This window comes from Oryx dammah, unplaced genomic scaffold (assembly GCF_014754425.2).
Source record: "Oryx dammah isolate SB20612 unplaced genomic scaffold, SCBI_Odam_1.1 HiC_scaffold_26, whole genome shotgun sequence".
In the NCBI taxonomy this organism is placed as follows: domain Eukaryota; kingdom Metazoa; phylum Chordata; class Mammalia; order Artiodactyla; family Bovidae; genus Oryx; species Oryx dammah.
The window spans coordinates 58,057,779-58,072,973 of record NW_024070210.1 but is presented as its reverse complement, the minus strand read 5'-3'; the positions used below and the strand labels follow the sequence as shown (position 1 = coordinate 58,072,973).

Sequence of the window (15,195 nt, the reverse complement as noted above, 5' to 3'; positions counted from 1 at the left end):
ATTAAATACTTTACTAAAAAAGTGAACCCTGCAGCATCAGTTTTTTAAATTTTTCTTAAATGTAGGTGTTTCCATCATTTTCATTTTCATTTTTCCATTTTGCTTTAAAACATTTTTAGAAACTCTAAGGGTCTATTTAAATTGGGGTATGTTATCTGTACTTTGGTTTCCTTATTTATAAAAAAGGAATTATGATGTTACCTATCTCATAGGGTAACTGTTATGATTAAATAGGATGATAAACAAAAGACCTGACACAGTACCTACAACACAGTAAGTAATCAATAAACAATCAACTGTCATTACTATTTTAAATGCATTCCATTCCCAGAAACCACTCTTTTGAAGTCACTTGTCATTCATAGACAAAATAGTATCTATTCATGCAACCTTATACTTATCTATGAGGTATCACCTTCCAAAGCCCTGAATGGGTCAGTTCAGTGGGGATGAAATTTATAGATATTGATTAGACAGCATTAACAGAACAAAGGCATAAAATAGGAAGAGTAAAAATTGGGATGCTTATATATTCTATTCAATCTATATTCTGTTTCTCAGAGTTACCCTGCAGCATACTTATGGAAATGTTAAGTAAGACTGTGATTCATTTATACACTATTAGATTCCCGTGGAAGTTTCTGGGGATTCAGTATTATTGTGATGTTTCTGGGGATGCATTATTCACTTTATTCAATAAGACTAGTGGGCTCCATTGCTTTATCTTTAGTGGAATGACTTTGTAAAACTTAATAAACAGAAACCTCAATTAAAATAGAGTTGGGCTACAATGTGCTACAAGGAAAACAGCCCAAAAAGAAGAAGAAAAACTTCCTTTTCTTGCCTGAGGAGAGCTCAGCCAATGAGAGACTCAGCCAATCAAAAGCTACTATACTTTGAATTCTCAATTCTTTCAATGGACTCCATTTATCAGAATCCTCCCAACTTCCTTTTACTCTTTATAAAAGAGATATCCTCTTCCAGCTGTGTGGGACTTTCAAGTGCTTGCCATGGTCACAGACCCCAGATTGCAATTCTTTGCTGGTCCTGAGTAAACCCATTTTTGTTGGAGAAATAGCTGGCAGTCTGTTTGTTTAAGGTCAACAGTTTCTTATTGACCAAATTAACTATCACAGTTTTAGTTACTCCATTCACATCACAAAAAATTAAAAATAGGCAACCCTTCCTGAATTTGAATTGGATGCACTGACATCAATGTACTTATTGTGAAAAAATAATTACTAACACATCAACACGTTACCTCCCCCTCATAATACACATTTTATTCATTGGAAGAAGATGGTGAAGTAACAGTACCTAAAGTATTTGAGGGCTTTAAAATGAAACATTTCAAAAGTATCTTTAATCTGGCCTCTCCATTTAAATCTTACTTTCAGTTCAGTTCAGTTTAGTCGCTCAGTCAAGTCTGACTTTTTGTGACCCCATGAATCGCAGCACGCCAGGCTTCCCTGTCCATCACCAACTCCCGGAGTTCACTCAGACTCACGTCCATCAAGTCAGTGATGCCATCCAGCCATCTCATCCTCGGTTGTCCCCTTCTCCTCCTGCCCCCATTCCCTCCCAGCATCAGAGTCTTTTCCAATGAGTCAACTCTTCACATGAGGTGACCAAAGTACTGGAGTTTCAGCTTTAGCATCATTCCTTCCAAAGAACAACCAGGACCAATCTCCTTTAGAATGAACTTGTTGGATCTCCTTGCAGTCCCAGGGACTGTCAAGAGTCTTCTCCAACACCACAGTTCAAAAGCATCAATTCTTCAGCGCTTCAGCTTTCTTCATAGCTTTCTCTCACATCCATACATGACCACTGGAAAAACCATAGCCTTGACTAGATGGACCTTTGTTGGCAAAGTGATGTCTCTGCCTTTGAATATGCTGTCTAGGTTGGTCATAACTTTCCTTCCAAGGAGTAAGCGTCTTTTAATTTCATGGCATCAGTTTTAATAGAACATCTACCTAAGTGGTCACAAATGGGTGTCAGAATAATTTGGTGAGTTTGCTGCCTTTTTTTTTTTTGAGATTCCCAACTTTTTCACTAGTTCTTAAATGTTTCTGATCCGTTTATAGGTTTGGAAACCATTATCTAAAAGAAATTGGCTAATAAGTCTAAGTGGAAATCAGGCAATATTTGTGAAATGTGCTTAAGTATGTCTTTTTACAGCTATTCTTGGATTTTGCTTTCATGAGAATTTGAATATACTAGAAGTCATACATATATTCTTTATTATAAATGCTAGTGATAGTGATATAAAGGATAATGGAAGAAAGTAGAGAGATTAGGAAGTGGTTGGAGTATGTGCTCAATATGACTTACGCAAATAATATTTGATAGCCCTAATAATCCTTTCAAAGTTTATTTCTGTATAGTATTTGGTAATAGTTATTTGTTCAAAATATACGTTTTCAATGTTTAAGCTAAATACATTTCTACCACACTCAGAGAAGGCAATGGCAACCCACTCTAGTACTCTTGCCTGGAGAATCCCATGGACGGAGGAGCCTGGTAGGCTGCAGTCCGTGGGGTCACTGACAGTCAGACACGACTGAGCGACTTCACTTTTACTTTTCACTTTCATGCATTGGAGAAGGCAATGGCAACCCACTCCAGTACTCTTACCTGGAGAATCCCAGGGACGGGGGAGCCTGGTGGGTGCCGTCTATGGGGTCACACAGAGTTGGACACAACTGACGCGACTTAGCAGCAGCTACCATACTACTTTAAAATAAAATTTAGCAAATTATTGTATATTTGCTATTGAATATATTGAAATATATTGAATATTGAATAATTACAATTACGATATATTGTATGAGTTAATAACTAGTCAGGTCTGGTTAGATTATAAAATTATACTTCATTAATGTAATTTTTCCTTAAGACCAATTTTATTTCAGTAAGTTGATTCTTCACTGAAGTGAAAAGCTTTAGTATTTCCAACTTTTAAAAATGTTTATTTATTCATTTGTTTATTTGTTTTTGGCTGTGATAGGTCTTCATTGCTGCATGAAGGCTTTCTCCAATTGCTTCAGGCTGGGGCTACTCTCTAGTTGCGATGCGGGGGCTTCTCATTACAGTGGCTTCTCTTGTAGATCACGGACCCTGGGGCATGCAGGCTTCACTAGTTGCAGTGAGTAGGCTCAACAGTTAAAGTTCCCAGGTTCTAGAGCACAGGCTTCATAGTTGTGGCACATGGACTTGGTTGCTCCATGGCATGTGAGATCTTCCCAGACCAATGATTGAACCTGTGTCTCCTGCATTGGCAAGCAGATTCTTTGCCACTGAGCCACCCGGGAAGCCTTTCCAACTTTTTTCATTTCTGACATCACTGTCATTTAATATGAATTAAAATAAATCTTGCCATACCTCTGCTGACAAAGAGGATGTGTTCTACCACCTTAGAAATGTTATTGCCAGAGATAGAAATTATGCTAATACAAACAATGCTTTCAACGGATGAAAGTTTATCCTATTTTCTTTTCCTCTTCAAAGTCACTGTATACTTAAAGAAGTGATACAAAACAACATAAAATGTGTATCAAGTCTTGAGGCTAAGAAAGAGATCCAGGTAATGTTAGAAGAGTAAATGGAGAAACTGAGCCCAAATACCTCTCTCTGTAGGTCCCAAATGATCCCTCATCTCTAGCGGTTCTTTTCAACAGATGTTCAGCAGAATCAGCTAGCATGCTTGGATGGTAGCCTCCCCTCAACCCAACCCATGGAGCACTTAAATGTTCCAGTCAAGGGCACCCTTTAGATTGGCAGTTCTCAGCTGCTGCTGCTGCTAAGTCACTTCAGTCGTGTCCGACTCTGTGTGACCCCATAGACGGCAGCCCACTAGGCTCCCCTGTCCCTGGGATTCTCCAGGCAAGAACACTGGAGTGGGTTGCCATTTCCTTCTCCAATGCATGAAAGTGAAAAAGTGAAAGTGAAGTCGCTCAGTCGTGTCCGACTCTTCAAGACCCCATGGACTACAGCCTACCAGGCTCCTCTGTCCATGGGATTTTCCAGGCAAGAGTACTGGAGTGGGGTGCCATCCCCTTCTCTGCAGTTCTCAACTAGGGGCACTAATTCTTTTTCAAGAGGTGCCCTGCACTGTAGAATGTTTAGCAGCATTTCTAGCCTCTATCCACTAGATACCAGTAGCATTACCCAACTCACTTACTACCATCACATTATGACAACTAAACATGTCTCCAGACACTGCCAAATATTCTTTTAGGGGCAAAATCACCTTCTGATTTAGAAGTGGCAAAATAGGGGTTTGAAAATTGCAAGATCTCACAAATATGTGTCCATGCTAAGTTGCTTCAGTCATGTCCAATTCTTTGCAACCCTGTGGACTGTAGTCCACCTGGTTCCTCTCTCCATGGGATTCTCCAGGCAAGAATACTGGAGTGGGTTACCATGCCCTCCTCGATCTTAAAAATATCTCTCCTTTTAAAAATGCTGAAATTCCTGTAATAAGGCCTTGTGTCTTTCTTTCCACAGGCACAGAATACAAAGCTGACATGTGTACCTTTTCTTATAGAGGTACCAGTGTGAGGTAACTCAGTGGGAATGGATTTATTTCACTGAGGTGCAACTAGTCAGTGAATAATGAAAAAAGTTGATTTTCAGAACCTTCCCAGTTCTGCTCAGACAGAAAAGTGGTAAGAGCTAGAGACTCATCTCAAACGAGCCACTTTTCAGGAAAAAAGACTAAGAACAAACTTCCAAACCTTGATGATCTTACCTGGAATTGTTCATTCACCCATCCAACACATACCTGCTGCCTTGTAAAGGGTGGTGTTGAATGTAGTATGAAATAAACAGCAACTTCAACATTCTGTAAGTGGGAAGAAGGGTCTAGGAGAGGATCCAATTTTGGATATTTAATAGGGAGCAAGGATAATTAAAATTTAACTCCAAGGTGGGAGATTAGGTCTTGTTTATCCTCTGTGTCCCCAACACCTAGCCCAGAATAGGTACTTAATAATAAATCCCAAATTCAGACTTAAATTGAAGAAAGTAAGGAAAACCACTAGACCATTCAGGTATGACCTAAATCAAATCCCTTATGATTATACAGTGGAAGTGAGAAACAGATTTAAGGGACTAGATCTGATAGATAGAGTGCCTGATGAACTATGGAATGAGGTTCGTGACATTGTACAGGAGACAGGGATCAAGACCATCCCCATGGAAAAGAAATGCAAAAAAGCAAAATGGCAGTCTGGGGAGGCCTTACAAATAGCTGTGAAAAGAAGGGAAGCGAAAAGCAAAGGAGAAAAGGAAAGATATAAGCATCTGAATGCAGAGTTCCAGAGAATAGCAAGAAGAGATAAGAAAGCCTTCCTCAGCAATCAATGCAAAGAAATAGAGGAAACCAACAGAATGGGAAACACTAAAGATCTCTTCAAGAAAATTAGAGATACCAAGGGAACATTTCATGCAAAGATGGGCTTGATGAAGGACAGAAATGGTATGGACCTAACAGAAACAAAAGATACTAAGAAGAGGTGGCAAGAATACATGGAAGAACTGTACAAAAAAGATCTACACGACCAAGATAATCACGACGGTGTGATCACTCACCTAGAGCCAGACATCCTGGAATGTGAAGTCAGGTGGGCCTTAGAAAGCATCACTACGATCAAAGCTAGTGGAGGTGATGGAATTCCAGTTGAGATATTTAGAATCCTAAAAGATGATGCTGTGAAAGTGCTGCACTTAATATGCCAACAAATTTGGAAAACTCAGCAGTGGCCACAGGACTGGAAAAGGTCAGTTTTCATTCCAATCCCAAAGAAAGGCAAGGCCAAAGAACGCTCAAACTACTGCACAATTGCACTCATCTCACATGCTAGTAAAGTAATACTCAAAATTCTCCAAGCCAGGCTTCAGCAATACATGAACCATGAACTTCCAGATGTTCAAGCTGGGTTTAGAAAAGGCAGAGGAACCAGAGGTCAAATTGCCAAAATCCACTGGATCATGGAAAAAGCAAGAGAGTTCCAGAAAAACATCTATTTCTGCTTTATTGACTATGCCAAAGCCTTTGACTGTGGATCACAATAAACTGTGGGAAATTCTGAAAGAGATGGGAATACCAGACCACCTGACCTGCCTCTTGAGAAATCTGTATGCAGGTCAGGAAGCAACAGTTAGAACTGGACATGGAACAACAGACTGGTTCCAAATAGGAAAAGGAGTACGTCAAGGCTGTATATTGTCACCCTGCATATTTAACTTCTATGCAGAGTACATCATGAGAAACGCTGGACTGGAAGAAAAACAAGCTGGAATTAAGATTGCCGGGAGAAATATCAATAACCTCAGATATGCAGATGACACCACCCTTATGGCAGAAAGTGAAGAGGAACTAAAAAGCCTCTTGAAGAAAGTGAAAGAGGAGAGTGAAAAGATTGGCTTAAAGTTCAACACTCAGAAAACGAAGATCATGGCATCCAGTCCCATCACTTCATGGGAAATAGATGGGGAAACAGTGGAAACAGTGTCAGACTTTATTTTGGGGGGCTCCAAAATCACTGCAGATGGTGATTGCAGGCATGAAATTAAAAGACACTTACCCTTTGGAAGGAAAGTTATGACCAACCTAGATAGCATATTGAAAAGGAGAGAAATTACTTTGCCAACAAAGGTCCATCTAGTCAAGGCTATAGTTTTTCCAGTAGTCATATATGGATGTGAGAGTTGGACTGTGAAGAAAACTGAGCACTGAAGAATTGATGCTTTTGAACTGTGGTGTTGGAGAAGACTCTTGAGAGTCCCTTGGACTGCAAGGAGATCCAACCTGTCCATTCTAATGGAGATCAGCCCTGGGTGTTCTTTGGAAGGAATAATGCTAAAGCTGAAACTCCAATACTTTGGCCACCTCATGCAAAGAGTTGACTCATTGGAAAAGACTCTGATGCTGGGAGGGATTGGGGGCAGGAGGAAAAGGGGATGACAGAGGATGAGATGGCTGGATGGCATCACCGACTTGATGGATGTGAGTCTGAGTGAACATCAGGAGATGGTGATGGACAGGGAGGCCTGGCATGTTGCAGTTCATGGTATCACAAAGAGTCGGACATGACTGAGCGACTGAATTGAACTGAACTGAATAATTTGCTAAATGAATAAACAAACACATGATGGATAAGGCCCTCAAGCAGTGGGGCGACTTGGGATACAGTTTTGGTAGGAGGAGATTGACTGAGAAGAGTCAAGAACAAATGGCCCAAGAGGAAGATACATGGAAGCCTGAAGGTAGAGAGGACTAAACCCCAAGTGAGAAAATGCCTGATCAACTCTGCACCAGCAGCAAGATAGTTTAGAGGGAAACTGTGAACTTGAATTCAGATTTCCTGAGTTCAGATACAGACATAACCACTTGTTTCCTTTGAGATCTTGGGCATCATAAACCAGGGATAATGACAGTATCTCCATCAAAGGGCTGTCATGAGCATTCAACAAGGTCATAGTTATAAACTTTTTAGACTGGTGACCAGCCAAGAGTCAGTCTAGATCGACTGTTGAGAAGTGGCGATGTTTCAGAGTGGGATGAGGGTCTTGAGAACCATAAACGTCTAAATGGTTATCATGGTGAAAGGAAAAGGGAGCTACCCAGGAGTGAGTAAAAAGTTGACCAAGCATTTGTGAGTGCTGCAGTGAGGCAACTGTTGTCTTGGTGATGTGACTAATAGACTAATTTATTTTATTTTCTTTAATCTTCGTCAGTGACTTTAAAGCCAAAGGGATGATTAACTTGACCTGAATTTGGGGATTGTTAAGACTGCATTAAAAGATCAAGGAGATATGGGGCAATGAAACTAGAGGGAGCATATATTCAAAATTGTGAGCCCAGGCATTAAGCTCAAAGGGAAAGAAGGGAAGCCAAAAACAGCTAACAAACTGAAAGAACTGGGGGTGGGGGGTTGTGGTGACTGAAAGTCTCAAGGTTAAAGAACAGCTCTGGTGGAAGAGGTGGAAGGCAGGACGTGGTAGAGCAGTTTCCGGTATTTAGAGATGGAGCAGGTGACACAAGGGCCAGTGAAGCTGCACATGGAGTTGAGGGCACTGAGCAAACAGAAGCAAGGCCACGTAGGTTCCCCTTGCTCAACTAACATTCTTCTTAGTATTTCAAAAGGCAGGGGGAAGGCTCAATACAATAGACAGTATACATTAAGAATACAATGAAATAAATATACATTATTGTATACTATTGTATACAAGAAATACAATATACATTAAGGAATATCAGTAGAGATAAAATATTGATAATTATATGCATATTTTTACCTCAAATATAAACATTAGGTGAACTGGCTGATGTATGAAGCTTCATTCAAGTCAACCAAAAGTCTTCTTAAGGGACTGATCTTTTCTCATCATTATCTGGGATATCTCAAAAAATGTTAATCCTCTCCCATTCTCACCTCAGTACCTACTCTCTTTTCTCTACCCTACTCTCAAGGCATACACACACACACCCTTCTTACACATAGTTTATGGGATTCATTCATTCAACAAATATGTACCAGACACTGTTCTAGATGCTGGGGCCATGATAGTCAGAGAGGCTAGATCTGTGCTCACATGAAACTTACATTCTAAACAGACAGTTGAGGAACAAGTGAACATGTTTACAAAAAATTTCAGATAGTGAAAATGCTACCAAAAAGAGTGATAATAATAAAATATTTTATATTCACTTGTATATTGTCTATATGTCTATGAAATTATCATGTAGTAGGTATATATCCCCATTATCCTTTAAGAAATTGGAGTTAAAGTGACAAAAATATTATCCAATATAGAACTACTGGCAGAAGAGAAAGTCATTAATTTTCTGATTCTCTTTTTCTGCTCAAGAAATCACATAGAATATTTGGCTTAATGATAAATGAATCACAAATACTTTATTAAAAGTTTTTAAGAGCAAGTTTAAGAAAGCCTATTCTCCCCCAACCCCAAAGGATCTTACCTTCAAAGCTAGATCTAGATAAGAGTGCTACCTACCAACCAGCACTTTATTCTCCTGGCCTGTCAAAACTAAACTTCAGAGTCTTGAGGTCCTTTGGGAACAATCTAAAATCTGTGATTCCTAATTCTAACTCCACAGTCTAACTACCAGTGTTCCTTCTTCAAAGAACTGGAGCCTAAGAATTCTGTTTAGGCTAATAAAATGATATATTAAGCCACCCTTGAAAAAGAAAAATGGAACCATTGCTTAGCCTGTAGAACTTCTTAAGATTTTTTTTATGCACTGAAGTTCCACAGCCAAGCCAAACAAAAGTGAATGTAGGTTTTGTTTCTAAACTAGGATCAGGTGAAAGGGAAACAGGACTCTAATGTGGGTATTCACAAATACTTTTCCCTTTTTATCATACCAGCTAATGTAACCTTGTGTTATAACCAAAATCCCAGCCACTGCAGATTGGTAGGGTGTCTCTTGGAAACCTTCAACAAAGTTCTTTAGCCTCAGTGAACTTCCTGTGAAATTCCAGAGCAACTACATCTTATCTGCACCTTTGTCCATCATTACTTTTTAAGCAACTAAAATCAAGCTGAAGAGCATGTTTGTTATGCCTACAATCTACTCAAGGTAACCAAATTAAAACAGACCAGACAGATTTCATAAATCTTCTTCACAAATGGAATTTCCGTCAAGAAGACCAGCATTGACTAGGCTGTAAGTCTGGGTTTGTTTCCCCATTCTAGTTCAGTGTGTTTCATGGGTCTCAGGCACAAATCAGTAAGATGGCATCACTACACATAGAAGAGAATTTCAGTGACATCTGTACTGTTATCATTTCTGCTTGAAAGTGATGCCACCCAAGATAAAAAATCTTCAGTGTGTGCCTGAGGCATAACTCAGAGTACCCAGTCTGTTGCCAGAGTCCTGCTTGCTCTCCTTTCTCATCTGTCTCCCCCAATAGGGAGTGGAGAGTGTTGCCTCCCACCTCTAAGGGTTAGGAATATTTTCTTTTAGCTTTTCGTAGAGTAATCAAGGAATCAGGCAGTTGAAAAACTGCTCTAGGACCTTTAAGGCCCATTGCATAAACATATGAGTGACATACATCAGGTTTTATTCTATAGGGAGTCTCCCCCCTTATCTTGTTCTTCCTGCTAGACATTTGTTGTTGTTGTTGTTTAAGGGCCCTTCTGCCTGTCCTTATCTTCTCTAGAATGTGAAGCCCATGCATAAAGCAGAAGTCAGTGCTCTTTTCATACTTAATTCCTCACCCTGTTTTAGTGGGCAGCAGTATCCCTCAAGCCAGCACTGTCTTTGTCACTGTGCCTTTGAACTAGAAAACCTCAGGGCAGTTCTCCATGCTGGGCTGGCTGTCCTACTTCGTGTAGCTCATGTCTCCTCTGCACCCCTTAGAACAGCCTCTCCTGAAGAGTGAATGGCCTGGCCTGTGAGCCCCTGCACCTCCCCCGATCCCAGGCTTATGGAAACTTTTGTCTGGAGTATTCAAGTATTCAAGCCCTCAAGGAACCGGAATGTGGTGTTTGTGGTGAAACTAAAACCATACTGGAATAGAAAGAAAGTAACTCTTCAAATATGTCTCCTGTAAACTTTTATATACTGCATTAAAACCAAACTTTGTCCCAGGATAATCAAGTTAAACTATTTTAAAATAGTGTCTCAAAACTTGATGGCCAAGAGAATAGAATTTAATGAATTTAAGTTTTTTTCAATTTTGTATCTGTAAATTGGATAAAGGTAAATCTTTCTGAGTTAGATTGGTACATAATATTAATTCCAGTGCTGTGCTGCCTCTGCAAAATACAGCTGACCCTTGACCAACAAGGGGTGGGGTAGGGTGTAGGGGCACCCACCCTCCATGCAGGCAAAAATCCATGTAAAATTTATAGTTGGCCCTCCAAATATATACATATGCCCTGAGTTCTCCATATTTGTGGTTTCTCTGTATCTGCAGTTCCATGTCTGCTGCTGGAACCAACAGTGGATCCTGTTTCTGTTCAGTCATTTGTGATCCATGGACTGCAGCACACCAGGCTTCCCTGTCCTTTACCATCTCCCGGAGCTTGCTCAAACTCATGTCCATTGAGTCAGTGATGTCATTCAACCGTCTCATCCTCTGTCATCCCACCGTCTCATCCTGTCATCCCCTTCTCCTGGCTCTAATCTTTCCCAGCATCAGGGTCTTTTCTAATGAGTCGGTTCATCACATCAGGTGGTCAAAGTATTGGAGCTTCAGCATCAGTCCTTCCAATGACTATTCAAGATTGACTTCCTTTAGAATTGACTGGTTTGATCTCTTTGCAGTCCAAGGGACTCTCAAGAGTCTTCTCCAACACCACAGTTCAAAAGAATAAATTCTTTGGCACTCAGCCTTCCTTATGGTCCATCTCTCACATCCATACATGACTACTAGAAAATCCTGTAGTACTGTAGTATTAGTTAGTGGGGAAAAAAATACATATAAGTAGACCTATGCAGTTCAAATTTATGTTGTTCCGAGGTCAGCTATAATTCTTTCTATTCCTGGTCACGGACTCCTAGTACATGATAATGAGACAGCTGGATTAAATGACTGTTAATCAATTCTCTTGACTTTCCTTGAGAATTAAAATCTCTTTTGGTGTTTTATTTTACAGAACATAAGTTATATACTGCTACTGCTACTGCTAAGTCACTTCAATCATGTCCAACTCTGTGCGACCCCATAGACGGCAGCCCACCAGGCTCCCCGTCCCTGGGATTCTCCAGGCAAGAATACTGGAGTGGGTTCCCATTTCCTTCTCCAATGTACGAAGGTGAAAAGTGAAAGTGAAGTCACTCAGTCGTATCCAACTCTTAGCGACCTCATGGACTGCGGCCTACCAGGCTCTTCCATCCATTGGATTTTCCAGGCAAGAGTACTGGAGTGGGGTGCCATTGCCTTCTCCAAAGTTATATACTAGCTAAGAATAGTAAGGAGTGCACTTTGAGTTTTTGTCAGTGAAAACCAGGACTACATCCCTGTACTATTTGTTTCCATGTGTGATTCTTTTTTCTTTCAAAGTAATATATGTTAGCTAAAGGGACATGTGGGCTTCCCTGCTGGCTCAGTGGTAAGGAATCCACCGGCAATGGATGGATTACAGGAGACTCGGTTTTGATTCCTGTGTTGGGAAGATCCCCTGGAGAAGGGAATAGCAGCCCACTCCAGTATTCTTGCCTGGAGAATCTCATGGAGAGAGAAGCCTGGTGAGCTACAGTCAATAGGGTCGAAAAGAGTTGGCAAGGTGACTTAGCATGCATGCAAAGGGACGTTTAAGACCTTCGAGTAGGACTTTAAAAGCAAATTTGCTTTAAAATGAATAGTTTTGCTTTTTCAATAAACTTTAGTAATTACCAAAGAGAAAAAGGAGCCTAATTTCTTTATTATGACCTTCAGTCAGAATGATGAACAGAATTTAATTTGGAGAAAGTATTCTTTAAAAGCTAGTATGTCAATTTACTGGCATCTCCCTTTGACTAGAATTTATATTTCAGCATTAAAATATGCTGTAAGTTCCAAATTCTCTTGAATTATGTGTAAAAGATGAAAAAGAACTAAATTATTTTCTTCTAACATGCTGAACTGAGCTTAATTCTTAAGGTACTCTTCTGGTGTTTGGAAAATACTTTGTATAGGGATGTAAATTATAGCAGTTCACAGCTCTTCATTTTCTATGTAACTGTGTTTCTTACGTAAATATGTGTAACTATCACCCACCAAAGCTTAAGCATGTTCAATTACAAAATGAGGCTACAGCCATTGTCCTTGAAAACTATGCCTCCATGCGCCTGCTCATTCTGTGCTCTTTTCCTGAGATACTGTAACCCATAGTTCCCACATGTGTCTCCACATAGAATAATATGGGCCTCTTGAAAACATCCCCAAGTCCAGGTCACATCCTAGGCTAATTAAACCATATTCCTGGAACACAGGCATCGGGAGTTTTTAAAATCCCCAGGTGGTTGCAATATGCTACCAAGTTTGAGAACCACCACTTCAACCAACTTGTTCTCAAACTTTCTTTCATCCTTCCCATCTCAGTTGATAGGGAATGTCTGAAGCCCACTCTTGGCCTTCCCATTATCCCTCCTGCATATCTCTACTATACCAAGCATAAAGTTCATCTGTTCCCTCAAACTATAATAAGATGCTGTTTTTAGGTTTAAATCCCAGAGTCTAACCCTGGGCTTGTGTAAGGGAGTACTCAATAAATAAATTTATGGGACGAATAACATCTTCCTAATAAAACTAAAGCAAAACCATACAATATTTATATTGCTATGGAGAAAGCTTAAGATGTGTTTTAGGATAATGTTTCACTTGATGGTCAACATCTCATATTTAGGAAAACATCTCATCATACCAATGAAAATAAATCCATACCTAAACATCAAAGAGAATCATAAAATATAACTTTAATTACCTACAAAACTGCATTATTTATTATAAGCAGCACAGAAAAACGTTTCCTGTGGTAAGAAACTTCTAAAACAACTCATCTTTTCTCAGTTCCAGTTCCATCTTGAGTGGATTGTGTTGTTTGCTAAAGCAGTCCTTCCTGAATTTTATGTTGTTTCAGGGGTTTATAAAACTGATTTTTAAGAATTTTAGACTTAGTTTACAAAGTGTAAGATGTGAAGAGTCTATGTTTATCATGGTATTCATACTAATAACATGATCATTATGATTTTAAAAATTCATATAGTAAATTTTGCTATAATCAAATCCTAGACAATAAATCCAATCTTAAACACATGTTTTTTAAAAGTAGTTTAAAATATTTTACTCCCTGGGTCATCTAATCACTTCAAATTTCAGCAATGTTTCACAATCCAACGTTATTCTTTACCTGCTAGATGTTTATGCATGAAGCCTGAAAAAAATAATCAGATTTAGGAACTGTTTTCCATGATAGTGTTATATTCCTCACTTGTCTCATTTATCTTCACATATGAAAACTTGGGTTATCTCATTAGATATCAAATTAAGACCCTGTCAACTATTGTTCAATATGCACTGATTCCGAATGCATATTAAAGTCAAAAATGAGAGGAAAAAGTATAAACCTCCACTTTTAAATATCAACGTTGTAATCAACTACTAAACAAATTTTTAATTTTAGTCTATTAATTAAACACAACTAATTCAAACGGCAGTCCTTGGAACATAGTTCTTGTCCTCCCTCCCATAATGGAGTCATGACTTTATCTGAAATAAGCTCCCAATGGATATATAGATTGCGGAAAGACAAAAAAGATCACCATCCCCGATATTCAGTTCTAATGTCATTGTTCCCAAAATGTAAAAGCTGTGAAACAACTATTTCTAGTAAGCTTCGGCTGTGAACACAAAACGGAATTTCTTTTGCCATGTAAATAAGGCACTGAGGCATACCTTCAACAGGTAACTTTATTTTTGGATCAAACTATATATTTAGATCAAAAGAGCAGGGCAGTTTTAAAGCTGGCTTCTGTTAGTATAAATCTGATTTGGGGTAGTGTCCTTTGTCAGGTCCTGTTTCCTTGTCTCCTTGTCACTTCCAGAGGCACCTCATCACTCCCTTAGTGAGGGGCCCCGTGGGCGTTACTGCCGCCCCTGGCGAGGGCTCAACCGGATTAGCAGGCACCAGAAGACCTAGGAGGGTAGAAGCCCCGGCGCGGGGAGCGGGTAGTTCTGTGGGTTGCGGGCCTGGGAGCCAGGTGGAGGCTGGTTCTTCTCTCTTGTCTCCAGTCCCCCAAAGCTGGTCCAAGTGGCGCAGGCTGGCTGGAAAGGTGTAACCTACTCCTTCCCTAGACCCAACAATTAAAAGGTGACCAAAAAAAATCTCCATCTCCTATCTTGAGTCTTAGTGCCCTAAAAATACCTTCCATTGGCCTTTTGCATCACTCCCTCGGCTACCATCGAGAGTAGAGCGGGTAAAAATAATTTCCGAGAGGTCACTGGCGCTAAAACCACAGCGGACAGAGACTGTGTCTACCTGAAGACCTGGAGAGGCAGTTAGCTGGGAAGGCTTGACTTCCTCGGCGGGGCCTCCTCCATCCAGCATAAAACCGGCGAAAGACCGGCGTCCCGAGTGGTGGATGGGCAGGTGGGTGCGGGACAGGACTGGAGGGAGTAAGGAATCGCTAAATTGCCTCCGCTGGGACCGCCTCCTCGCCCAGTGGCCTCCCCTGAG

At 40.1% G+C, this 15,195-nt stretch overlaps 1 protein-coding gene across 2 annotated transcripts in view; it reads left to right on the top strand.

Moving 5' to 3' along the window:
- Positions 1 to 15,195, top strand: part of FRMD6 (FERM domain containing 6) — a 262,617-nt gene that overhangs the window by 164,131 nt on the left and 83,291 nt on the right. The gene's annotated exons all lie outside the window — the stretch shown is intronic.